The following is a 26,896-nucleotide window of genomic DNA, read 5'->3' as shown; positions in this document are numbered from 1 at the left end:
TCTAAATCTTTCTACTACTTCATTTCTTTCTCTCCTGCTATGAATTGCTCCACTTTCATTTATCAAAATTTTCCTCATGCTTCACACTCTTGGAGCTCATTCTAAGCATGTATAGTCTCTCTTCTACCATGACTGAAAATGGCTTCTCCAACTTGTATTCTTTTCATCATTAAAACCTGAGATTTAACTCAAGATATATGTTAGATCCATGACTAGGGTCTTAGCAACAATTCAAGTTAAGTTGGGTGAATTGAGCCTTTACATTTACATAATTCCTTTCTATATGTGCCATTAGAGCATAATTTGTGGCTCTAATAAACCATTATGGTATTTTATGATCTTAATAGATGTCTCTATTAGCTAGTCACATGTTTGTCTTCTTTCTATATGTAATATTGCCTTTGCTGAGCTCCTTGCACAAATGATCAAATTATAAGCACAATTTCCAGATTATCCAATCAAAACAATACGTCTTAATAATGTTGAAAATTTTACTTCTCAAACATTCATTGACTATTGCATGTCAATAGGGATAAATATTGAGCATCATGTTGCTCACACCCATACCCAAAATGGTTTAACAGAATCCTTTATCAAATGTCTCCAATTAATAGCTCGACTATTAATTATGAAAACCAAATTACCCACTTTTGCCTGAGGACATGCTATTATGCATGCTACAACTTTAATCCGTATTCAACCTACAACTTATCATGAATACTCCTTTTCACAACTAGTACTTGGAAAACAACCAAATATCTATCACTTACAAATATTTGGTTGTGTAGTATATGTACCAATTACACCTACACAACGCATTAAAATAGGTTTCCAACGAAGACTTGAGATTTATGTAGATTTTGATTCTCCATCTATCATAATATATATTGAACCCTTGATAGAAGATGTTTTTATAACCCATTTTATGGATTGTTATTTTAACGAGAATGTTTTCCCATCATTAGGAAAAGAAAAGCCAATTCCAAAAGAATGACTAGAAATTACTTGGAACTCATCTACTATGTCCCATCTTGATTCTTGTACAAATCAATGTGAACTAGAAATTCAAAAGATTTTTCATTTGCAAAATCTTGCAAACCAATTACTATATGCATTCATTGATACAAAGAAAGTGACAAAGTCACATATCCTAACTACAAATACTCTAGCACAGATTGATGCCCTTGTGGGACAATTAACAAATGAATCTAAGATATATTTGAAGCACAGTAGATCTGTCGACTCAAATGATGTAACTCCCCGAAAGAGAAGAATATAATGAAAACTTAGCACTCTAGAAGAGACCATCAAAATGACTGATCAGTCTAAATTTGATAAATCTATAAGCCTAAAAAAGACACAAATAATGCAGAAAGTCACTAAAGAGGCACATATTAAATAAGAAACCCTTGAAGAGGTGAAAACTAAACAAGTAACCCTTAAAGAGGCGCAAGTACTTGAAAATTGTGAGATCTCAATAAATTATGTGCACATGGGAGAAAAATGGGATCGAAATAATATTGTTATTAACAATATTTTTGTTTTCCAAGTGGCTTTTAATATTATAAGAAATTATGAAGATCTCGAACCATGAAATGTGGAAGAATGCCTACATAGAAATGATTGATCCAAATGGAAAGAAGCTATGCAGGCAAAGTTAAACTCATTAACAAAACGAGAAGTTTTTGGACCGATAATCCAAACACTTGAAAATGTAAAGCCTATTGGGTACAAATGGGTATTTGTATGAAAACGCAATGAAAATACTGCAATCATAAGATATAAAGAATGATTAGTAGCACAAGGCTTCTCGTAGAAACCTAGTCTTTATTATTTTTATTGATGGAATGGAAAAAAACTACAATAGACATCATAGTGAGCATGATTTTGTTGTTAATTACCCAAAAATTGATAACATACATTTTTGGACTATCATATATGCTTAGTTTAATTATATTAATTTTTTTTTGTGAACTAGATTGCAATATCCTCCATTAAAATTTGCTTATTGATACTGTCACTTACTTGAAATCAATGAATAGTAATGAAAATGACATTCTTATTAAGGTGTGTTGGTAATAATCCTAATTTTCAACTTAAATTTGTTGAACAATTGCTTTTACATTATATAATTCTTTGTAGGATATTGAAAATTTTAAGTATAATAAATTAATTAAACATAAACAAACCATTGAGTTAGCTTGATTAGGGTCTAGAAAGAATAATAATTAATAACAACATTTTATAAACTATAATATATAGTTAATAAAACAAAATTGATAAGGAAGTTAGGTGGTAATGAAGGCTTAATTTTACCAATCCAATTATAATTCAATCATGAAAGATATTTTAGTGAGAAAGAAAATGAAGAAATTGCGGCTAAAAAATGATCAATTGTTTTCTAAAAAATGATATAAAATGATCAATCATTATTGGTTAAATTGCTAGAATAATGAATATTTAATTGTTTTTCTTAAGGGCAAAATGATCAATTGTCCTCTAAAAAATGATCAATCTTCTTCAAGTCCTAGCTACCTTAATAAGCTATTGAAGCAAGAAATATGTAAAGGGACATTTAATCATCATTGCCCATTACTAGAGATGATAAGTCGTCTTCAATACACTAAATGTGAGGCTCATAGTGTAAAAACTAGAATTGATTTTTTTTTTTCCAAAAAAATATCAATGATTCATGCCCTACATTGTTGAAAAGCTAGCAACTATACCAGGTGTTGGTCCATGTTCTATCCATTAATGTGTGGCTAGAAATAGTCTACTTGTCATATATATATATATATATATATATATATATATATATATATATATATATATATATATATATATATAATATAGCAAGGAAACTTATCTGTCATACGTAAAGGACACCTAGCAGCTACTAGTGTGGTTATGTTTTACCACCAATTTATGGTTGGAAATTATCCAATGTCCTTATTTTAACCCAATTATATAAGCTTTTGCAAAGGTCGCTAGATGAGGCATAAAGAACACCTTGCAATAGTTTGAATTCAAATAGTAGCTTGATATATCTGATATCACTTTATAAGAGGCAGAAAATTCCTAAGTTTGTAGACTGATCTTCCTTATCAAGTACTTACAAGATTGTGTACGCAATCTTGTTAAGCTACCAATAACTAATATTTGGTACCCCTCACTATGGGTGGGGTGTTTCTAGTTCTAAATATTAGTACGTATTAGTTGATTTTAGATTATTGGATTTTATAATTCTTAGTTTAATCCTAGTTAAGGTGGTTGATGTGAAGAGGGTCATTCCTCTGTAATGTCTATGTTCTTTGTTGTAAAGTATATGTGCAAATTGTGTGAAATTGGTAGTGAAGATGAGGAATAGATTTACTTAATGTTTCCAAGTCATGTGTTTATGAATTATTATAACATATCGCATATACGTCATTTATCTTTAAATTTGTATATGTTGTAATGGTTTGATGAATAGCTATATTTTTTAGCCAATAGGTAATGGAGTGTAACTGAATCTTGTGTGGGAAGGTTTGCTTGAACGCTAAGGGGTAATTATCCTCCTTATTGTAAAGGCTTGTAATCTTATGGCATGGATTACTCAATTGTAGGAAATAAATGATGATTGGTCACTAGCATGGAAACAGTGGAAAATAAGTGACAATATGTTTGCATACTGGTATAGGTGCACTCTTATGAAATAATTGGGGGTATGATTTTTGTTTAAGAGCCCCTAAAAAAGAAATAGGTTTGTGATACACTTTTGAGTTGATAAATGACAATAGTCCTAGGATGAGAGCTACTAAAGGAAGAAGGAAAAAGTACCAGAGTGAAAGACCCAAAACGTATCCCTCAAAGATCCTAATTAGGATATGATAAGAGCATAGACATATGTTTTTAGGCGAGTCCTTAAATATAAATTTATGAGTTGTTATGTGTCTGGAAGTTTAGAGAAAAGGAAAAAAGAGTTATATATATATATATAGAGAGAGAGAGAGAGAGAGAGATATCATGCTCTATGGTAATATGGAACCACAAATAAATTTATGAGTTGTTATGTGTCTGGAAGTTTAGAGAAAAGGAAAAAAGAGTTTTATATATATATATAGAGAGAGAGAGAGAGAGAGAGTTTTATATATATATATATATATATATATATATATAGAGAGAGAGAGAGAGAGAGAGAGAGAGAGAGAGAGAGAGAGAGAGAGAGAGAGAGAGAGAGAGAGAGAGAGAGAGAGAGAGAGAGAGAGAGAGAGAGAGAGAGAGAGAGATATCATGCTCTATGGTAATATGGAACCACAAAACATGGTAGAGCTCTCATGGCAAGTAAAATGGCAAAAGTACAAGTAGTTGTCCTCATGGTAGGAGGGCTAATGATGACAAATATGCTATTAGTTATGATGTTTATTATTTATACCTATTTAGATACATTAAAACAAAGCTTGTTGGGTCATCAACTATGGTTTGATCATCATAGTGCACATGTTTTTAGCTATATGAGAATTATATTACCATGTGTTTAACTAGATCTTTTAAAACAAACTATCATCTTACTCAACGCACCCAAATTAATTAATTTTCAAATTCAATTATTAATGCTCTTGTCGGGAGTAGAAGGTAGTTGCTTAGATGTTTGGAAAGAACTTCTTTGGCTAGATATGTAGTTGAGACTGAAGAATGCTTTATTTATGTTCTAGATTTTCCACATTAATGTACTTGACTAGAAAGGCTATACATTAATACTTGTTGTAAAGAAGCTTTCAAGGGAATGAATATGTAACAAATATTGGTATATCTAATTGACAATGGGAATACATATGAGAATAAATATTCACGAGGGCTAGCAGTATTGAATAATAGTAAAATCTTCAAAATATTATGAGACTCTTAGTGGCAAAAGTAATCATGAGACCTCGAATGCCAAAACAATCAAGAAAGTATACGTGGAAGGTATGACCATTCCTATGCTAACACAAAGCTATTATACATGTACAAAGCGATTGATTGTTCTTTTTTGGGACTGATTATTACCTAGTATGATAGGACAATTACACTTTTTTAGTTAGATGACTAATCATCTTCATGATCATTCTACTTAATGCTTATCACAATTTCTTTTAGATAATCATCTTGTAAGTTGATTTAAAAAAATGGGGAAATCATGCAATCATATATCACTAAAAAAAAAAAAAAAAAAAACTTTTTGGAACATTGTTTTTACCCTTTCAATTTTAGTGTGAAATAAGAAAAAATATTACTTATTTATGCACTCTAATAGTGTTTTTGAATTTGTTTCAAAATTACCCTCAAAAGTTGAGGATAAGTACATCTACCACTTTTTTTTTTTTTCTCTCACACATCTCAATTGTCACGCGCATTCCTACTTTTTTAAAATTTTTTGTTTTCATTCTTTTTCCCTCTCTTACCATCATATACATTGCCACTATTATATTTATTATTATTATTTTTCTTTTTTTCCTTTGACATTTCTTTTAATATGCTCATGTATTCTCTCATAAAACTTCTTTAATTTTAATTTTTTTTCACTCTCTTATGTCTCCATATTTATTGATTTAATTCTTTTTTGGACATATTAAACTTAAAATGATAATATATAATAAATAGTTAATATAACCATTAGGACATAGAGTTTTGTTTATATGTTGGCAATTTTGTTTGTTTGTTTGTTTTTTTTTTTTTTTTTGTGTTTTTTTTTATGTTTGGTTATAAAAGTTTTTTTAAATAGTGACATGCTCTCCATTAAAGATCAGGGATTATTATTCGTCCAACCAGGAAGTCACAAGTACGTATAAAAAGATTTGGCTTGTGGCATATTAGGCTCCTATGAGTAGGGATGGCAATGGGGCGGGTCATTTCGGGTACCCGCCCCGCCCCGCCCCTAATGGGATGGGATATTATTTTCCTAAACGGGTATGGGACGGGTTTGGGATTTTTTTTGAAACCCGGGGCGGGTTCGGGGCGGGTTCGGGTATGCCCCCGCCCCGTCCCGCCCCGCCCCGATTATATATAAAATTAAAATTTAATTTAAAATTTAAAATTAATTTAATTTAATTTTTATTTTATTATTTTTAATATATAGATAATAATAAATTATTTTTAATAAAATAAGTTATAAAAAATATAATAATTTAATTATTTATAAAATATATTTATTTTAATATAATTAAAAAATTTAAAAGTAATTTAAAAAAAAAATTAAAATTAAAATTAAATAAAAAGCTAAACGGGGCGGGTATGGGAATGTAGCATACCCGCCCCGCCCCGCCCCGCCCCGTTTAATTTTTTAAATGGGACGGGGATGGGAATTCCTTTAAATAAACGGGGCGGGGTTGGGAGGGGGGCGCCCCGCCCCGAACCCGCCCTGTTGCCATCCCTACCTATGAGGTATAAAAAGATTCAGTACCTTTTTTCTCAAGTTAAAATAATTTTTATTGACTTTTTTAAAGAGAAAAGGATCACTCAAGCGGTGTAAGTTCGCTCAAGCAGTCATACCTATTTTGTTGAGATTTTTTCATGCAAATCGAATTTAGAACTCTTCCAAAACCAAATCTCTTAGGCTTAGTTGCCTATAAATACCTCATTATAAGCCCTTGAGGGTAAGAAATTAATCGCATTGAGATCATTGAGAGACCTTACATTCTTTAGAAAAAGTCTCCTAGAGAGAGCCTAAAGTGTCACACTATTCCCAATCTCTCATTCAAGGATTTGATATTTAAATCTTGGTTTGAAAACTTTCATCCCTTTGGCGAGACTAAAGTAATCCACTGGAGCAATTGAAGGTTGTTGCGTTGTAGACATGAATCAAGTTGTAAGTATTGGAGAGTAAGTGTTTAGGAGAAAACGATTAGGTAAATCTGTGTAACTTGATTTTATATAGTAGATTTAGATTAGTAGGTCTTAGGTCTCATGATTTTTTATTTCTATAGTTAGTGTGGGGGTTTTCCATGTAAAAATCTTATGTCTCATTGTTTATATATTTTATATTTGATATTTTGTTTGAATTGTCTATAATTGATAGAATAAATTGTCTCTAACATCTCGCAGGGTAAAAGAATTGGGTATAACATATAAATTTTTATTGAAAATTTTTAAATCACCCCTCCTTTAGGTGTTCCCTATTAGAGTTTCAGTTTTTCAATAACAAATTACATAAAACATAAATATATATAATGGACAAAAATGAAAATATTATCCCACAAATAATATACTTGATGATTTTAAATATTAATTTATATTATTTTTATTTTTATTTTAAATTTATTATATCAAAATCATAGTAAGTGATGGTGCTTTTATCTTTTTTCTTATGGTTTTAACTTGAACGTGGATCTAATTTTTGTTAGGTTAAAATCTTCAATTTTTTAATCAAAACAAAATAAAAAAGAGAATATTTTACTATTTTAATTATATATAACATAGTTGTCAATATTCTAACTAAGAAACCAATGATGTTTGTTCCTTTGGTTTGTCATTATTCATTTATTCCTCAACTTTGAGAAAATATTCTACTATTGCTAAGGTCAGCAGTTACTTTGGCCTTTGGGTGAGATCCTAGAGTGATTGTACATTCCTTATGGATTGCGTGACTAGTGGTTTAGATAGGTGACAATAGATATTCTCAATAAAGACACTAGGATATCTCATGAATTCGATATAGTATGTCCCCGGTGAAATTTTAGCACAACTAAGTTAATAATAGAACAAACTTGAAGCTTTTTACAATCCAAAGATTTATATTTCAAAGGCATCTAACTGAGAAAACTTTAACCACAAAAATCATAACTTCTTCCTTAATCACACTTCAAGTTCTAAAATGTTTTAGATGAATCTTGGGTGTTATAATGAAAAAATGATTATTACTTTCTCTAAGTGGAAAATATATATTAGTCCCAGGTTACAGTACCTATTTATGAACATTTGAGACCCTTGTGAGCATGCAAGTGAAGTGGAATATTCCAAGTTTGGTTTCTCATCATAGTTCATCTCTATTATCCGTGGCTTTGATGAAAATCGGGTTACTGCCAATAGAAAAGATGCAAAATTAAGAACAAAATACTTAGTTAAGGGTAGATTTATTAGTCTAAATTTGTTCTAAAAATAAAGGGGCAAACTACGGTTATATTTAAAAAGTTTCATTGAGGTCTTATCTTTACTTATATGTTAAGTTGTTTTAAAAGCCATAAGCACTATAATCAAAGGTTCCCAAACATGAGTACAAAGTGTTTTTATATGTTCAATCCAAACACTGCCTTGATGCTAAAACTTATGCTTTCTGATATGATTAGATGCTAACTTATTTCCAATATGGTAAAGTTTAATTCATAATCAAATGAAGGTGTTTTTTAGGTTATGATTTCTCAAAATATTCAATTTTAAGAAAAAGAACAAACAGAAGCATGGTAAAAAATAGTGTTAGTGAACATAATCAGATGCAGAAAAGAATAAAAGAATAGAATCTGGAATGGATAAGTTGGCAATATATGGATATATATATGTTCATCATAAGTACTCTTTGCTTTCTTTTGTGAGTTCATAAGACATGAATTTTTGAGTTTGTTCATGTGGTTGGGGTTGATCTTTATAGTTTTCTCATAAGGAATTAGTGCTAAGGAAGTATTTTTTAAAAGAACAACTAAAGTCATCACTTTATCTTCAGGTTGTTTCAGTGCTTTGATTTCCAAGCTCAAGATAGCTTCCACTGCACCCACTTGAGTTTGCAGGAGAATTTTGACATATCCTTGTAAAGGGATCACAATCTTTTAATGGTAGAGTCGATTAATTCCATGATCATTGCCCTTGATTCTAGAGTTGAGCTATGGCTCAATCCCTTAATTGTTCCTATTGCTCGATTACCTTCTTCAAACTTTCTTACGGATGACCAAGTAGTAAGCTAATGAAAATGGAAGCTATTGGTTACCTTCTGGCTATCATTTTTTCTTGCTCTATGTTCCTATTAATCCTTCCAAAATTATCAATAGTAAAAAAATTAAATTGCCAAAAATTAGAGGGTATCATTTGTCTATATATTTAATGCATTTGGGGCATCCTTGGTCAAAGGACCCCTTTATTGAAGGTCTGTATATAAGAAAACCACTGAGGAGTACCCCAACCACTAGAGCTTGACATTAAACACCAGAAGCATACATCATCATTTGCAGATTTTCAGGACATTATTTATTCTCTCTTGTAGTATTATGCTGTCCAATGTTTTGCATATATAGGCAATGCTCAAATGTTTTGGCCTTCTTCCTTTCCATCAATCCTCAGGACTTCAAGGTATGATTTTCCATCAAGTGCCCGTGAAAATAATTTCTTGAAATAATCTGCAACCCCCACTCTTCTGAACAGTGCCGGAAACTCTGGAGTGATGAGGCTGGGCACTGGACCTATTTCTGCATCCATTTGTGGGCTGTGAAATGTAGCAATAGACAGCCTCTCTTTAACTGAGTTGACAACTGCTCGATGCTCGATGCTTTTATAAATCCCATTGCTGAAAATCTGCCAAATCATGGAGGAAAACAGACAACATGAATATGAAATACAATCCTGTGTTGATTTGAACATAAAATGGCAGGTTCTTCAGTTACCTCCAGAATGTCTCCAATGTTGACAATAAAAGCATTAGGAAGGGGTGTGATGGGAATCCACATCCCATCTTTCCTTATCTGAAGGCCTTCCACTTCATTGACTTGGAGGAGGATATAGTGAGGCCAACAGAGTCCGAATGAGGGGTTTGGCCGATGACTTGCTCAGGTTGTGGACATGGAGGATAGTAGTTCATCCTCATTCCCTGTAACCCTTGTTCAAACAATTCTCTCATCTCATTAACTTCTATTTTTAGAGCTTTTTCCATGAAGCTAAGCATTGTCAGGGCAAGATTTCTCATTTCAACCACATTAATTTCCAAGGTATCTCTGCATGAAAAGCAAGATAGTTGGAACTTCATTCAGTAGGAGGATAAGCAAACAGAAGCTCCATGTGCCTTTTGTCCTTGGTTAATCCCTTCTTTTTCTTTAGAAGCCAAAGAAAACAAACAAAAAAATTTTGAAGGGTACTTAAAATTAATTGTTGTATATAATAATTAATTAAAAACATTTTGATCTTTGATGCATTTGATATATGTTGATTTTACAAGCTTGCACATTATTCTTCAAAAGCATTTGTACAATTTTTCTTCACTTGATATTTTACCCCAACAAGTACAAAGAGAGATAGAGAGAGAGAGAACCTGAATGTGTGTGTAAGAGAGAGAAAGAAAGGGAGGGAGAGAGAGAGAACCTGAATGGAAGAGGGAGTTTGGGAAATAAGTGGGGCTTCCTGAAGTGAGTTGGAAGAGTTACATGAAAAAGAGGTCTCCCCAGTCAAGTTTTTGCTCCTCAGAAACAACGAAGGCCTGTCCAAATCCCTCCACCTCCCCTGGCTTTTGCCAAAACCTCTTCTTCTCATCCATTGGGAGATTGAAGAATTCTTGTGTCTCTGCCTTCACTTTCTCAACCAATGAAGAGCTCACTCCATGATTTATCAACTGTGATCAATTGATATACTTACTTTGGTGCCAAAAAAATGTATGAATATGTTTAAGGAAATTAACAACTTGTTTCAAATTTCATTTTTATCCAGAAATTACTTTGATTAATTGCAATATGCTTTGACCAAATTTTGTCTATTATAATGTATTCTTAGAATTTAGATCATTTAGTGGTAAATAAACCAAAAAAAAAAAAAATTGGTAGTATGTCCAAACAGCCTTGTTTCTCTAATTTTTGTAAGAAATTGGGCTTTTAATTTTAATATAAAGGTAAAACTTGTGGAAAGTTTCTCAAGGTTTTTTTTTTTTTTCACAATCAATTTCTAATTCCTTAATATTTTCCTATCAAAAAAATTTCTTTGTAAAGGAAATTCCATGGGAACATTTTTCTTTTTCTTCCTTTTAATGAAACTTGACATATAAAATATAGGTGAAGATAGCCAATTGAAATATATTTCAAGTTTGGAGAAAGTATATAAAGGACTACTTGCCTCTCCTAGCCTTAAAACCCAATACTAGGCTATTTTTTTGACGATTCACCTCATTATCCATTCAAAAGTCCTAACCATTATCTTTGACTCCGTCTTTGAAATCATCAACAATATTGCCTTCAAAAGCCTCGCCATTGGAAGTCCTGAAAAGCTCTCACCATTCAAATGTGACAAGCAATGATGACCCTCAATAGCGACTTAGGTAATTTCTTTATCTAACTACTTTTTCCATACTTTGTCTTCTTTCATGGAAAAGCAAGGATTAGGGTTGAGTCAAGAGTTACGATTTATGTCCAACTTACCAATCTTGGTGGATATAATAATGGTGGCTTACATACCCTTACCACCTAAAGTCTTCTAGTATCATAAATAAGGAGATAGTTTGCCATACTTTGCTTTTTCTTGCTTAGTTTATGTCAAATTTATGTGCTTTGTGTACTTTAGAGTTGCTTTCTCTCCTCAAGGGTTTTAGGCCCTTGACTGTGAAAGAGCTTTGACATTTAGGGAAAAAAACTACTATATGGTGATCTATATATAGTGTTTTAACAACTGAGCTAACCAATTACAATTCTAACTATCTAACCATCTAACTAATATAACTCTCATTCCAGTAGAATCATTGTTATTCAACTGCTGAGTTGGTGAGGTTGTTTTGATGTGGTTCATCACCCCCCCCCCCCCCCCCCCCCCCCCCCCCCCGCAAGGTCACTGGGCGGGGAATAATGAACGGCTTGGTGAAAGATGCTTGGTAAAGATATCAACTACTTGATCTTGAGAGGAAATGTAGCAGATGTTAATAAAAAATACTTTGCACCAGTTGTGGATAGAGTAGGTGCAGGGCCCCATAGATCAGCATGGATTAATGAAAGGGAATGTTGAGCTTTGGACAAAGACAAGTGAAAAGGTAGTCTTTAACTTTTAGAAAGTTGACAAGCACTACATATAGGAGTAGGAGAATGAGTACATGAGATATTACATGAAGAAAGAATTTGTTTAACTATAGGAACAATTGGATGGTCGAGTCTTCGGTGCCAGGTGTGGAAGTCAGCTTGAGAGAGGAGAAGCTAATGATAAATGAGGATGGAAACTTGGAAACCTGCACAGACCCTGCTTAATGGTTCCTTGAATAAGTGTCTTCTTTGTAGTCTTGTCCTTAATAAAAAAACAAAGTAGCATGAAACTCAAAAAATGTATTATTGTCATTGACAAAATTTGGAAACACTTATGAGGTTGGTAGCTAGATTAGGAACATGAAGGACTTGCTATAATTTAAAAGATCTATGTGGAGTACGAAAATATTTGGATCCAACATGTAAAATGGGTAGTTGTTTACCATCTCCATGGTGACTTTGTCATGGCCTTGATAGGTAAGAGGATTGGAGAGTTGTTCAGTACTTGGGTAAGGTGGTGAGTTGCTCTTATGTCAAGGAACTAGGAGTGATTGAGTGTTAAGGAAGGTGAGACCATCATTGCTTAGATACCATTGCTGGTCGTTGCACCATTTAGGGTTGATGAAGGCTTTGCAGAATTTGTTGTAGGGGAATCTGATCGTTGAAATGGGATATCAAACTTGTGATAGCATGAGATGACTGTGTGACCGAATTTGCCTCATAATTGACATTGAGCTCTATCATTTATGTTATTGGGACGATGTTCTGCTCCACGTCCACCTAAGCATCCTCTTCTTGGAGGATGATGGGAATAATGTTGATGATGAAATGGAGAGTTGGGTTGCCCATTATGATAGATTCTTGGATGAGTAGGCCAATTGTGAGTGCCAATATGGGCTGAAATAGCTTCGTTTTCTGTTATGGTATTCTGGAAATTAAGACATTATTCGTGTGTGAGCAAGATACTATTGACGAAGTGAAGAGAGATGTCATCATCCCAAGCAGTGAGAGATGCTACTATAGAATTATAGTCAGCTGCAAGACAACCAAGAAGCTGCAATATTTGATCTTTTTCTGAAATGCGCTCTCCAATGGCAGCAAGATTGTGGCTAAGCGTTTTCAATTTGAGGATGTACTCCATCATTGTAAGAGAACCCTTTTGAGTGGTTTGAAATGCAAGACGAAGTTACATTATTCTTGGTTAGGATGAAACGGAAAATATTTTCTCTAGGGCAATCCATGCTGCATGGGATGTCTGATGCCCAATTATTTGTCCCATTATCTCAGGGGTAACAGAAGAGTATATCAAGCTTAAGATCATTCTATCAAAGCGTCTCTAAGTGATGAAATCTGGGCTGAGTTCACCTGTTGTCGTTGTCTTGAAAGGGCAGACTTTTATCTCTTCAATATGCTCCTCGAATCCATTCTCAAAGATTACATTCTTCATTTGAGTATGCCAGAGAATGTACTTAGTTTAATCTAGTTTTACTGGTAATGCATGATTCAGTACCTACATTCGTTGCATGGTTCCATTAGTCGCAAACGTTGTGTGGGTTGCGTCAGCTTAAAGTGCAGAAGTTTGAGGCGAAGTTGCCATTTGGAGAAAATAGCTTCAAGCTTGTTTGGTTTTCTAGAAATATTCTGGAACTTGTTTTACTAAGATTTTTTCAGAGAAAGTTCAAGAAAAATGGTCGTAGCTCTAATACCATGAAAGAGCTTTGACATTTGGGGAGAAAAACTACTATTTATTATATATTACTTAGAGGTGATCTATATACAATGTCTTAACAACTGAGCTAACCCCTTACAGTTCTAACTATCTAACCATCTAACTAATATAACTCTTCATTCTAATAAAATGGTTGCTATTCAGCTGCAGAGTTGGTGAGGTTGTTTTGATGTTGTTCAGACTGATTGTCTTTTTAGGAAATGGTAGGCTTTATTGTGTAAACTTAGTGAGGATGAGAAAGATGAGCGTGTCTCTACATGTCTTATCAAATGATGTGTGTGTGAGCTGTAATTCCTTCTATTATAAATATTATTGAAGAAGTGAATATGGATAGTGGTTACAAATCAATACCTACCAAAAATATACATGGAGAATGTCAACGTATTTTTTCCTTTCATGCCCTTACAAGATTGAGCTTCCGTCATGGATGTCAATCTTGGAATGATGATCTAGAAATTAGAGGCACAATAGTGGCTTTATGAGGGAGTTTGAGAGCTAATTGGAGGTTTGACGTGAGACACCCATAGCAACTTCTTGGACACTTGATTATGAACAAAGTAAAAATCTATGGCAATAAGCTTCATGCAAGAATAAAACACTGGATTAGCACAAACATACGCAACCCCTACATTGTCATAATAAATCATGGGATAGAGAATGAGCATTAAGTTCACAGAGTAGGTTCTACACCTAATTGACTTCAGCTGCAATGGAGATGACAACTCGATATTCTACTTTGGTCAAGAATTGAATCATAATTTTTTGGTTCTTAGAACTCAAATTGATCGGATTGGAAACAAGAGGTATAACATAGGCTAATGTGGAATTGTGATCATCAAAATTTCCCACCTAGTTGCATTTGCAAAGGCATGGAAAGTGAGTGGTGAGTGCTTGCAAAGAAGGATGTCAAGATTTTTTCCTTTGAGATACTCAATAACCCTTTTAAGTACTAACTAATTATTAGTGGATGGACAATGTATGAACTTGGAGAGCTTGTTTATTGCAAAATAAATATCAGGTCAAGTGGTTAAGAGGAATCGCACAGATCCAATGACCTGATGATATTAAGGGGGATCAATCAACAGTGCTCCATCATGCTATGTAAGGAATGCAGTAGAAGAGAGTAGAGTTAAAATCTCATTTACACTAAGCATATTGTTTTTCTCAAGTAAGTCATGTATGTACATGTCTAAAAGAGGAAAAGGCCAAATGATGTCAAAATAGCTTCAATTCCAAGATAGTACAGTAAGGGACCAAGGTCATTGAGTGAAAAAAGATGATATAACAATAATAGATTCATTATTTATAATATGATTCAAATTCCTCAATTTCTCTACCCTATCATGCAGTATAATATCTGTGTATTCAAGCCGAAAATCTCTTATATTATACATAATTTGGTTGCATAAAAGATCCAAGTCGTATGTTCCCTACAAGTAGAAGATTTATTCATAGTTGGTTCATAGACTTAAGTAATTCATTTGAAATTATAGTGCACTACCTCCTACTTGAAAGAATGACTTATCTTGGCTATTGAAATGGGTTTATCATTGTGAGTATATTAGAGTGTATGGTTTCCTATTGAAAATAGTCTGATAAATTGGTTCATTCATTGGAAAATAATAGGCAGAGGCACATGCACTTGATATTAGAAAGGCTTAACTTTATGGATTAGAAGGTTCCTTCCTTACTTCCTTGAAAGGTGTAGAAAACTTCTTAGCAGTTTGTCTCTACCTTTGTACCAGTTCTTTTACTCATCCTTAAAGACATTAGAAGAAGACTTCCTATATCAAGCTTCTTCTTAGTTAGGATCCACATTAGAAGAAGACTTCCTAAGGCATTAGACTCAAGAAAGAATATATTGTTTGGTTGGTTAAGCATCTTTTACCTACCCAATTGTAATTCTCCCAATGATAAGAACTTAAGGAAGCATAGTGTAGCAAAAAGGATGATATAAAGAAGGAAATCCAATGTGCACCAATTTGAATGACATTAACAACCCTCTTATAGCTATGATGAGAAAGATGAACAAACCAGTTGCCCTAAATATCTAAAACACAAAGGCATAGTTAGAATCTAATGAAGAGAGAACAAATCATCTTGAAGCTTTACAAAGCAAAAGGAGGTGATGACTACTTCTATCGTCTTTCACCTATGATTCACCAAAGAATGCATCATCATTTGCCAACCCTTCTAGATGGAAAGAGACTAGGAGGTGGTTACATTGCTCCTAGTTCTTGATGGAGTCCATGATCTTATAAATGAGACTCTTTGAGTACTAGGAAAATTCCTCTTGACTTGGGAAAAGAAACTAAAGTTTCCTCACCCAATATGGGATCTTTTCATCATGTTTAACAAAACTAACCCCATGAGAACCCTTATGGAATTTATAAGGAGAGATCCCCATATGGGATTTTAAAAAATGTTACAATAAAGGTGATGGCGACATCCTAAGGCTCCCTCTAATGTTTTGCTATATTCCAAAAATGGAAAAATATGGGGAAAGAATATGGATCCAAAGGGGTTTGACACATAGTAGCCAAAGGAGGCTTCTCTCAAGCTAGGATCAAGAAGTCCATATTACCTTTAACCAAAAAAAAAGACCAAAGGGAAAACACGGTTAATCATGACGACTGCTTCGAATGAATGCCCAAATCAATTGAAGTCACATTTTAGCATCCAAAGTAAGGATCATCCACCTATACAAGGCATTAATTAACTTAATAGACCCTTGTTGTCCATTGTTTATTGCCTGATAGTATCCACCCATCTCAAATTTTCCACCAACATGTTCATTGGTGTCGTCCATTGTTTATTACCTGATAGCATCTGCCATTCTCAGTTTTTTCACCAACCTGTTCATCATGGTATTCCTGACCCCCATCAATTGAAGGTGCTTTGTCTTTTTCATTTCAGGAAACCCCCAGTTTGCTTGCATGAAGACTAAGGTACAAAAAGATAAGGGTTAACGAAGGAGATGAGATTTATCCCTTGTCCCAGATTATTTGGAAGGGCAATAATCTACATAATATCAACTGTGGAAAGTTCAACTCAGTATTTATTACAGAAAATGCATTATAAATGGTAATAATTGCTATGGGTAGAATTAATTAATGACAACAACATAAGTAAGTGATCCATTATAAAATTCAAATATCACTTCACCAACTAAAAATCATTTCAATTTCCCAACTAAACACTTCTAAAACATGTATGATAAAAAAAGAAAAAAAAAAGTTCCAAAAAATATCAAGAATGTCAAATTGTGCACATGATTGGTAAAAAATTTGATAATATCACTAAAGAAATTTAAATACCAAGTTTCACAGAAAAATAAATAAATAAATAAATGCTATAGAGTGGGTGTAAAGAATGAAAGATATGTACGTATCTGGAAGAAGCCCCATTCTTGGCAGGCATGGTGGAGCTTCTCCAGTTCTGAATGGGTGAAATCTGCAGACAATAAACAGTGGAGGTCGATGATGGGGACATGGGGCATAGAATCAGTGGTGTTGGATAAGACTGGAGGGTCTTGTTCAGGACGCAAGTATCGATGTGGGACTGCTGTTACAGGCTCCTTCACCAGCTCCTGAACACAAGGCACCAGCAGAGAGCTTCCAAGGCTTGACAGTCCTGACTCCGTAGCTGTCGGCAAGAGATAAAGATATTGTCTATCCTTGAAACAAAGGATCTGTTATAGTCTTATAGACTGAGACGAAGCCAAATATGATGATGTTTTTCAAATTTCAAAAATGAAAAGCAGTCGACATATATTTTTTTTTTCCATCATCTTTAATTATTATGATATAAAATATTGCCTTGGCATTTTAAAAATGATGCATCCACACTCCACAGTCGCTGCCAAGACAGCCCACCCACCGCACTTGAGATAAAAATTTGTATACATGTTTGTGGTATCAGAAAAAATGATGATCGAAGGATTCTCTCCTTTATGATGAAAACATTAATCCAACTTGATATCACAATCATTATGTTTCTGTAATTGAGAGTTTTGGAGAAAGTAATGTTTTGTGTCACGTGGGCAGAAGTTTTTTTTTTTTTTTTTTTATCTTCATTAGTTTAAATTTAACTCATAAAACCAATATTGCCAATATTGGTTTGAGGCTTTGAGCATATGAACCAATACTATAGCTATCAATTCTACCTCTATTATCTATTACCAATGTTAGTTTTAGAATAATTTTACAAAATATTTGAAACCATCATTGATAATATTTTTTTTAAAAAAATTGAAACCAATAATGTTAGTGCTTTTTTAAAATTAACTTAAAACAAATATTGCCAATGTGGCCTTTGGTACATATAAAAAGATAAAATAATCTCTCTTTACATATGTTGTCCACGTGGCAAAGCATTTTTTTGACAAATATTTTGAAGGGAGAATTGGGCTTTAGACCCATTTGGCTTTGATAATTAATAAAGAGTCCTTCAAACACCCATAATTGATTACAAGGATATGAGATAGGAATAGATAAAAATACCCACTTGACTCATTTTTGTCTTTATTCTACCACCCTTCACATGCCACTATTCTTTCTTGTTTAACCATTTTTGGATTTTTCATTATTTTTTTAAACTCTTTTATAAATAATTGAAAAATCAACATTATTTTTTTATTTTTAAATTATAAATAAACAAAAATTATATTAATGATTCAAATACTATTTTGGAAAATACTTTCTAAAAAAATATTAATTTAAATAAATAAAAATTATATTTTACAGTTATTTTTATCTTTTACATTTTAGAAGTAAATAATTTAATGATTAAAATACTATTTAAAATAAATATATTCACTATTTTAATTTTTTTATTTTAAAAAGTATTTTAAAGTTTTTTTTTACTATTATAAAATAAAAAGTTTAATTTTTTTTATCTTCTTTCTTCCTTATTTTAATAACTTTTTGAGCATGACTTTTAGTAATAAGTTGTATGAAATGTTACAAATTTATTTATTAAAGATTTTTTTTAATGATTTGAATTAATTGAAAAGTTATTAAAATAAGAAAAAGAAAAAGAGAGAGAAAGAGGATGGATGGAAAGTTTTTATTTTAAGTACTCAATTAAAATGTTTTCATATGACCTAACTTTAGAAGTGGATTATATCAATATATAGTAAAGATTGAATTTTTCTTATATAAAAGGGTTGAAAGGTATATTTACTCATTTTAGATGAAAACAAGTAGTTAAAAATTATATAGATTATATTTGAGTTTGGTTTTAAAATATTTTTCTAGTTTTTATTTTTTTATTTTTAAAAATAATTTTTATTTTCTATATTGTCTCTTTTTAAAAATATTTTTAATTTAAAAATAAAAACTATTTTTAAAAATGAAAATTGAAAACCTTGTTTAGTACTATTTTTTATATGAAAATAAAAAAATAATAAATTTTATTTATTCATTTATTACGCCACTGTACAATTGTATTACACTAACTATACAAGAGAAATGTACTAAGTGTACAAAAGTGTACAAGACTACCCTTTGTGAAATATTATAATCGATTATGAATCATTCCTTTATTTTTGTTATCACTCACGAATTGTATACATATGTCATGCACTTTATTTAATTCCCGCGTGGAAATTTTAATATTTTTCCTAATAATAATATTTGGAGAAAAAAAAGTTTGACCTTAAATCATCTACCATCTTCTCAACTAAATCATTGGAAATATGGTTAAATACTCCTACGTGGACACATAACTTAGAAGGGATATAAAATTGGTGTCATTGTACAAAGGTATTACACTAACTGTACAAGGGAAATGTACTAATTGTACAAAGGTGTACAAGATTACCCTTTGTGAATGATTTTAATTGATTCTAAACTACTTTTTTATTTTCCTTGTCACCCAATGATTGTACACATATGTCATGCACTTTATTTAACTCTCACATGAAAATTCCAATATTTTTCTCAATAATGATATTTGGGGAAAAAAATTGACTTAAGTCATCCGCCATTTTCTCAACCAAACCATTGAAAAATTAATACACCTACATGGACATATAAATTATGAGATATATGAAATTTTTGTCATTGTACAAGGGTATTACACTAACTGTACAAAGATATTATACTAACTGTACAAGGGCAATGTGCTAAGTGTACAAGGGTGTACAAAGCTTTTAATAGGTTTTGTACGATTTTTAAACAACTTGAATTTGACATTAAGACAATTATTGATAGTTTTGTTTTTCTTTTTTTACCAAACTATGTCATTATGACATTCTCTAATTAACACATAGGAAATAAAATTAAAATCAATCATATTTGAATTGTTCATTATAAGTAAACTAAATGAAATATATATTTTTACTATTTTGTCTTTATAAATATGATTTCATTGTTATCAATAGAGATTAAAAAAATCATATTTAAATGGCATTAAAAATAAACAAAAATTATTTTTATAACATTTTTATTTTTTAAAATCATTCATTTAAATTATGAAATTAGTTTTAAAGTTAAAAATATTTGTTGTAATTATAGTTTTGAAGATTTCATGATTTTTATCTTATTACTTTGAAAAAATTGTTTTAATAAGAAAGTATTTATTTTAATGGTTTTAAATATTTAAATCTTTATTGAAAAATATTTAGGATTAGTAGAACAATTAGGTAATTTTGGAATTGAGAAATTTTGGATATTTTGAAGACCTTAATTCGGCCAATACCCTATTTACACTTTCAAAATTATTGGAAGGTTGGTAAATTAGTCTTAGAAATATTGTCTTCTTGATTAATATTATATATATATATATATATATATATATATATGCATGTGAGTGTTTAAATTATTTACGAAAAAATAATAAACACCATGTGTTTAATTTACAAGTTAGAAAAAAAAAATTAATAATATTTTATGAGGTATTTAAAAAGTATTTATTATATGTTCTATAAATTTGAAAAAAAATATAATATTTGATGATATCTAATTTACAAGTTAGAACAAACAAATAATATTAATATTTTATGAGGTGTTTAAAAATTATTTAATATATATGAGAAATAATATAAGTTTGAAATAAAGAATAATATTTATTATATATTATGTAAGTTTTCAATATATTTAAAAAATATTTATTATATAATATGTAAGTTTGAAAAAAAGAATAATATTTGATGAGGTATTTAAAAGTTATTCACTTCAAAAATACATTTGGTAATAATAATTTTTAACCATCTTTCATATTTGATGAAGAAAAATGATTCAAGTTGGTTCCACTATTAAATAGGTGAGAGAAGGACAAAGGAGTCAAAGAGAGAATGAGAAAGGTGAGGTGATTTGTTAGTTTTTTCATTTAATGATTAAGGGTATCTTAGGAATTTTTTAAAGACAATAACTTTACTCTCAATTTCTACTCTTTTATTGGGTGTTGGGCTTAAATATGGAATATATATGGACCATAACTTAATTTTTGGGCCCAGTTGGGCCCAAAACATAATTTTCCCTATTTTGAATGGCATCCTAATACTATAATATTAAAATAAAAAAATAAAAAATAAAATAAAATAAACCTCCATAAATGAGGAAGATTGTTTTGTTGGACTTTAAAGTCACTTGGCAAGAACTTAAGCCACTATCTCATGCAATCTAGCAAGTTCAACCCTATTAGAAATAGCCGAACTTTTGTACTTGACTATTTAATTATTTTAGAGGTATTCCGCTTCAGCTGTGGAAAGTGAAACAGAGTTTTGCTTCTTACTCATCCAAACAACCAAGCAATTTCCAATATAGAAACAACCACCTGAAGTGTTTTTCCTATCATCCACATTTCCAACCCAATCGGCATCAGTGTAGCAAGCTACATCAGAATGAGTGTCAAATGGGTACCAAAGACCCAGCTCTAAAGTACCAACAATGTACCTAATGATACGCTTAAGAGCTATGAGATGAGATTCCTTAGGACATGCCTAATACCTAACACACACTCCGACACTAAAATCTATGTCTGGTCTACTAGCAGTGAGGTACAAGAGGCTACCAATCATGCTCCTATACAATGTTTCCTCTACCCCTTTCCCGGATTCATCATTACTTAGCTTCAGGTTGGTAGGCATTGGTGTCCTAAAATGTTTAGTTGACTCAAGCCCAAACTTTTTGACAAGTTCCCTTACGTACTTGGATTGGGATAGGAAAATCCCATCCTTGAGTTGTTTCACTTGGAAACCAAGAAAATAGGTCAATTCTCCTACCATGCTCATCTCAAACTCATTTTTCATCTCTTTAGCAAAATCTAAAGCGCACTCACTAGAGGTAGAGCCAAATACTATGTCATCCACATAGATTTGTACTACCAAGAACACTTCATCATTTCTTCTAATGAACAATGTTCGATCAGCTCCTCCTCTCATGAATCCTTTCTTAAGAAGATAGGATGTGAGTCTTTCATGTCAAGCTCTAGGAGCTTACTTTAAACCATAGAAAGCTTTTCTATGTCTATAGACATGATTTGGATACCTAGGGTCTTGAAACCCTTTGGGTTGCTCCACATACACTTCTTCATTGAGGATCCCATTTAGAAAGGCGCTCTTGACATCCATTTGAAACAATTTAAATTTCCATACACAAGCTACAGCTAAGAGTATTCGAATGGATTCAAGTCTTGCAACTGGAGCAAAGGTTTCATCAAAATCAATTCCCTCAATTTGCTTGAACCCTTGAGCAACTAACCTAGCTTTATTTCTCACAATCACACCATTTTCATCCATCTTATTTTTGAAAATCCATTTTGTTCCAATGACATTCACATATTTTGGTCTAGGCACTAAGAACCAAACATCATTTCTAGAAAATTGATTTAGCTCTTCATGAAGAGCCTCTACCCAAGCTTCATCATTCAAGGCTTCTTCAACATTTTTTTTGGTTCAATTTGGGAGGTATAGCAAACATAGCTTACCTCATTTAGCTTGGATTGTCTCCTTGTTACCATGCTATCCTCATAGTTCCCAATCACATTGCTCAAAGGATGGTTCTTAGGTACCCTTGACTTATTTTTCTTTGATGGCTCAATTCTCCCCCTATCTTCTTTCTTTCCTTGCTCTTATTTCTTTTCTTCATCTTCACTTAACTTTTCATCTTCTAATTTTTCTTCAATCACTTCAATATCTTTTGATACATCAATTCTATCCTCATCACATTCTCTTGACCGTGATCCTAGATCATCCTCAATCACATTGATTGATTCCACCATACATTTTGAACTCAAAATGTATACTCTATATGCCTGACTTTTGGAGGAATATCCTAAGAATATCCTTTCTTCACTCTTGGATTCAAACTTTCCAAGATTTTCATGATCTTTCAAGACATAACATCTACTTCCAAACACCCTAAAGTACTTCACATTGGGTTTCTTACCTTTCCATAGCTCATAACAAGTCTTCCTAGTATGAGAACACATGTGAGTTCTATTGGAAGTATAGCAAGCGGTGTTGATGGCTTCAGCCCAAAAATGTGTAGGGAGTTCATGCTGATTTAGCATTGTTCGGGCCATTTCTTGAAGAACACGATTTTTTCTCTCAACTACCCCATTTTGTTGAGGTGTTCTAAGAGCGGAAAACTAATGTTTGATTCCTAAAGAATGACAAAATTCTAAAAAATCAGAATTGTCAAATTTTCTCTCTCTCTCTCTCACTCCCCCCCTCCCCTCTATCACTCATAATTCTTTCAATGGGATACCCTTTTTCATTTTGAATTTTCAAACTAATGTCCTTGAAATTTTTGAATGCCTCACGCTTATCTCTTAGGAATGCAACCTATGCATACCTAGAATAGTCATCAACCATCACCAAAATGTATTTCTTGCCCCCTAAACTCTCAATTCTCATTGGTCCCATGAGGTCCATATGTAAGAGTTCTAAAGGTTTAGAGGTCAAATTTTCATCAACTCTCTTATGTGTACTTCTTGTTTGTTTTCCCTTTTGACAAGGACCACAAATAGGATTAGAGGGTTTTCCAAGCTTAGGAATCCCTTTGATGACTTCATTATTAGCAACCTTCATCAAGTCACGGTAATTTAAATGACCCAACCTACGGTGCCACAAATCAATTGATTCAATTTTTGAACTACCACACACAAGAGAAGAAGAAGAAGAGTTAGAAGGATTTTGACAAACAACATAGCAATTATCAGAAGTTCTCAAACCAATCATCACACAATTTCCCTTCAAATCAAACACTTTACATAAATTTTGTGAAAATTGAACATTGAACTTCTTGTCACATATTTGACTAATGCTAATCAAGTTAGCTTTCAATCCTTCCACATACAAAACCTCTTCAAGGTTAGGGATCCCGGGAGCACAAATTGTGTCTTTCCCTTACACACTAGCAACATTGCCATCACCAAAAGTCACATTTCCTCCATCAAATTCAGTGAAATTAGTGAAGAATGATCTATTACTTGTCATATGACATGAACAACCACTATCAAAGTACCATGAGTGTGACTCACTAGCTCTAAGTGCAGTGTGAACAACAAGGCAATTAAGCTCATTCTTTTTCACCCATATTTGTTTTACATTTGTGACTTTGGTCATTCCATTTGAAGTGCTTCCTTGGAAGCCACTATAATGAGGGACATTTGAATCCCTCTTGAACACTCTCTTGCCTCCTTGTAACAAGCTATTTCTCAAAGTGAATGATTCATTCATTAGGTTGGTCAACTTTCTTTGGAAACTCTCAAACATCATAGCATAACATCTATCAATGGTGTGTCCCATTTTAGTGCAATGAGTGCAATGAAGTTTCAATTTTGGAGGAATTTTCTTAGGGACCACTCCTTCACAAGACTTGACAAAAATTGTTTTATCACTACTTGGAGTGGTAGCTTCATCAACAAAACCTAAGCCTCTTTTATCAAATGATTTCCTCCCTAAATTGATCAAATCACTAAGTCTTTTAGAGCTAGGATGTGACTCTTCTTTCCTAAGACTCAACTCATTCTTAAACACTTGATTTTCACTCTTCAATTCATCACACATTCTTCATGTCAAAGTGTTCGCCCTCAAGAAAGACAGTCTTATCTAGCAAAGATTTTTTCTCTCCCTTTAGAGTTTTAATCTCATTGATTAAACTCCTTTTAGAAGCCTTCCACTCAACTTGTTCCTGTTTGAGACTTAAGCACTCCTTGTACAAAGTCTCATATGTAGAGTCAAAACTCATCTCATCACCATTGGAGTCACTTGACTCACAAGACTCACTAAGTGCCTCATTTTTGAGTGGTTCATCAATGACACTTGCCATAAAGGCTATGAAATTAGTGCATTCCTCATTGGCATTGGATTCTTTTTCACTAGATTGACATGATTCTGAGTCACTCCATGTGACTTGCATGGCTTTCTTTCCTTTTTTTTCTTTGAGGGACATTCAGTGGCATAGTGCCCCTTTTCCCCACACTTGAAGCATTCAACCTCAAGGTCCTTTTTGACACTCTTGTCTTTCTTTTTGTCTTTTACATTTGATTTTTCCATTGAATTATTCCATTTTTTAGCATCTTCCTTAGACTTCTTCTTATATTTCTTGAACTTCATGTATTTTTTGAATTTTCTAGCAAATCTAGCAACCTCTCCATCCGACATTTTCTCATTACCCTCACCTTCGGAACCTAAGGACTCCTCTTTAATGGCATTCAACACAATGCCCTTTGATTTCCTAGGTGATCCAAGAGTCATTTCAAAGGTTTTGAGTGAACCCATAAGTTCATCCACTTTCAAGGAATCCACATCCTTGGACTCTTCAATGGCAGTGACTTTTTGCTTTAAATCTCTCCGAAAGAGATCTTAGAATTTTTCTAACCACTTTGGAATTAGGGATGGGCTCACCTAGATTAAAGCTAGAATTCACAATGTCCATCAGTTTTGCATGGAACTCTCCAAAGTTCTTATGATCCTCCATCCTAATTGTCTCAAACCTAGAGGTCAACATTTGAAGTTTGGACATTTTCACAGCATTGGTGCCTTCATGAGTCACTTGGAGGATATCCCAAGCCTCCTTAGCCGAAGTACATGTGGCTATCCTATGGAATTCATCCATGCTAATGGCATTAAAGATGGAATACATGGCTCTAGCATTGTTCTCACTAGCTTCATTACCACCTCTATCTCATTCCAACTTAGGCTTGATAACATTAGTTGGTCTTCCTTCTCTATCCAACACCTTAGGTGGAGACCAACCAAATTCAACGGCTTTCCAAACTTTTTCACTTTGCATTTTGAGAAAATATTGCATTCTCACTTTCCAATGAGAATAATTTTCGCCGGTTAAAAATGGTGGTCTCCCAATGGAAGCTCCTTCTTGATGAGGTTCCATGATTGAGATTCAAGGACTGAAAATGATTTTTCTTTTAAAACCCTGCTTTGATACCAATTGAAAATGTGAATCTCAATCATGGACTACACCTAGAGAGAGGGTGAATAGGTGTTGTAGAACAATTTAAAAATTCTCCCAACAAATATTACCTAACCTTAGACTATCTTAATGACAAGAAACTTTTCTTCCAACAACTTTTCAACAAAACATAACATCCACAAGCAAGAATGTATGCATCAACACTCTCCCAACAATTTATCAATGCAAAACACATGCAAATGCTTTAACACTCCTCAAAAATAAATCAAAATGTAGAGTGAGAGAAAGAGACAATGAACACCAGATTTTTAATGTGGAAAACCTTCGAAGAGATAAAAAACCACGGGCCTATCACTGATTGAAAAACTTACTATGAAGAATAAAAACTGAGTACAAGGTTTTGCCTAGCACAAGCCAACCAATCCTTCTCGGACTACTTGACTAGTACCTTCATTTTCAGCTTCTCCCTTCTTCTTTCAGAGCACACTTGGAGTCCACACCAAGCTCAATCACGGCCTCTTCTTGAATCCACACAAGAAGAAAATGGGTATGTACCCAAACCCCAATAGAATGAGAGATTGAGATGTGAATAAAGGAATGAATCAACCCATTTATTGCTCAAGAAAATCCATTAAAAACTTGTTTGGAAAACATTAAAAGAAGTGGATTTTCTTTGCAATCAAAAACCCCAAATTAGGAAAACAAAATGAGAAAATGAAGAACACAAGGAGTGTGGCTGCTCTCTCCACGTTTTTTGTAGTCACACCTCACAAAAATGAGAGAAGATTGCTTTTTAAAGTGTAAAAAGAAACCCTTAATCTAATGGCTGAGATTTGATCAAAAAAGAATTAGTTGGA

General features: G+C 32.7%; 1 pseudogene; it reads right to left on the bottom strand.

Moving 5' to 3' along the window:
- Positions 1–9,225: 9,225 nt before the first annotated feature.
- Positions 9,226–22,399, bottom strand: LOC117932028 (annotated as a pseudogene).
- Between the last annotated feature and the right edge of the window lie 4,497 nt (positions 22,400–26,896).

Source organism: Vitis riparia, chromosome 15 (genome assembly GCF_004353265.1).
Source record: "Vitis riparia cultivar Riparia Gloire de Montpellier isolate 1030 chromosome 15, EGFV_Vit.rip_1.0, whole genome shotgun sequence".
Classification (NCBI taxonomy): domain Eukaryota; kingdom Viridiplantae; phylum Streptophyta; class Magnoliopsida; order Vitales; family Vitaceae; genus Vitis; species Vitis riparia.
The sequence above is the reverse complement of the archived record's forward strand: the minus strand, read 5'-3'. Positions and strand labels throughout refer to the sequence as shown.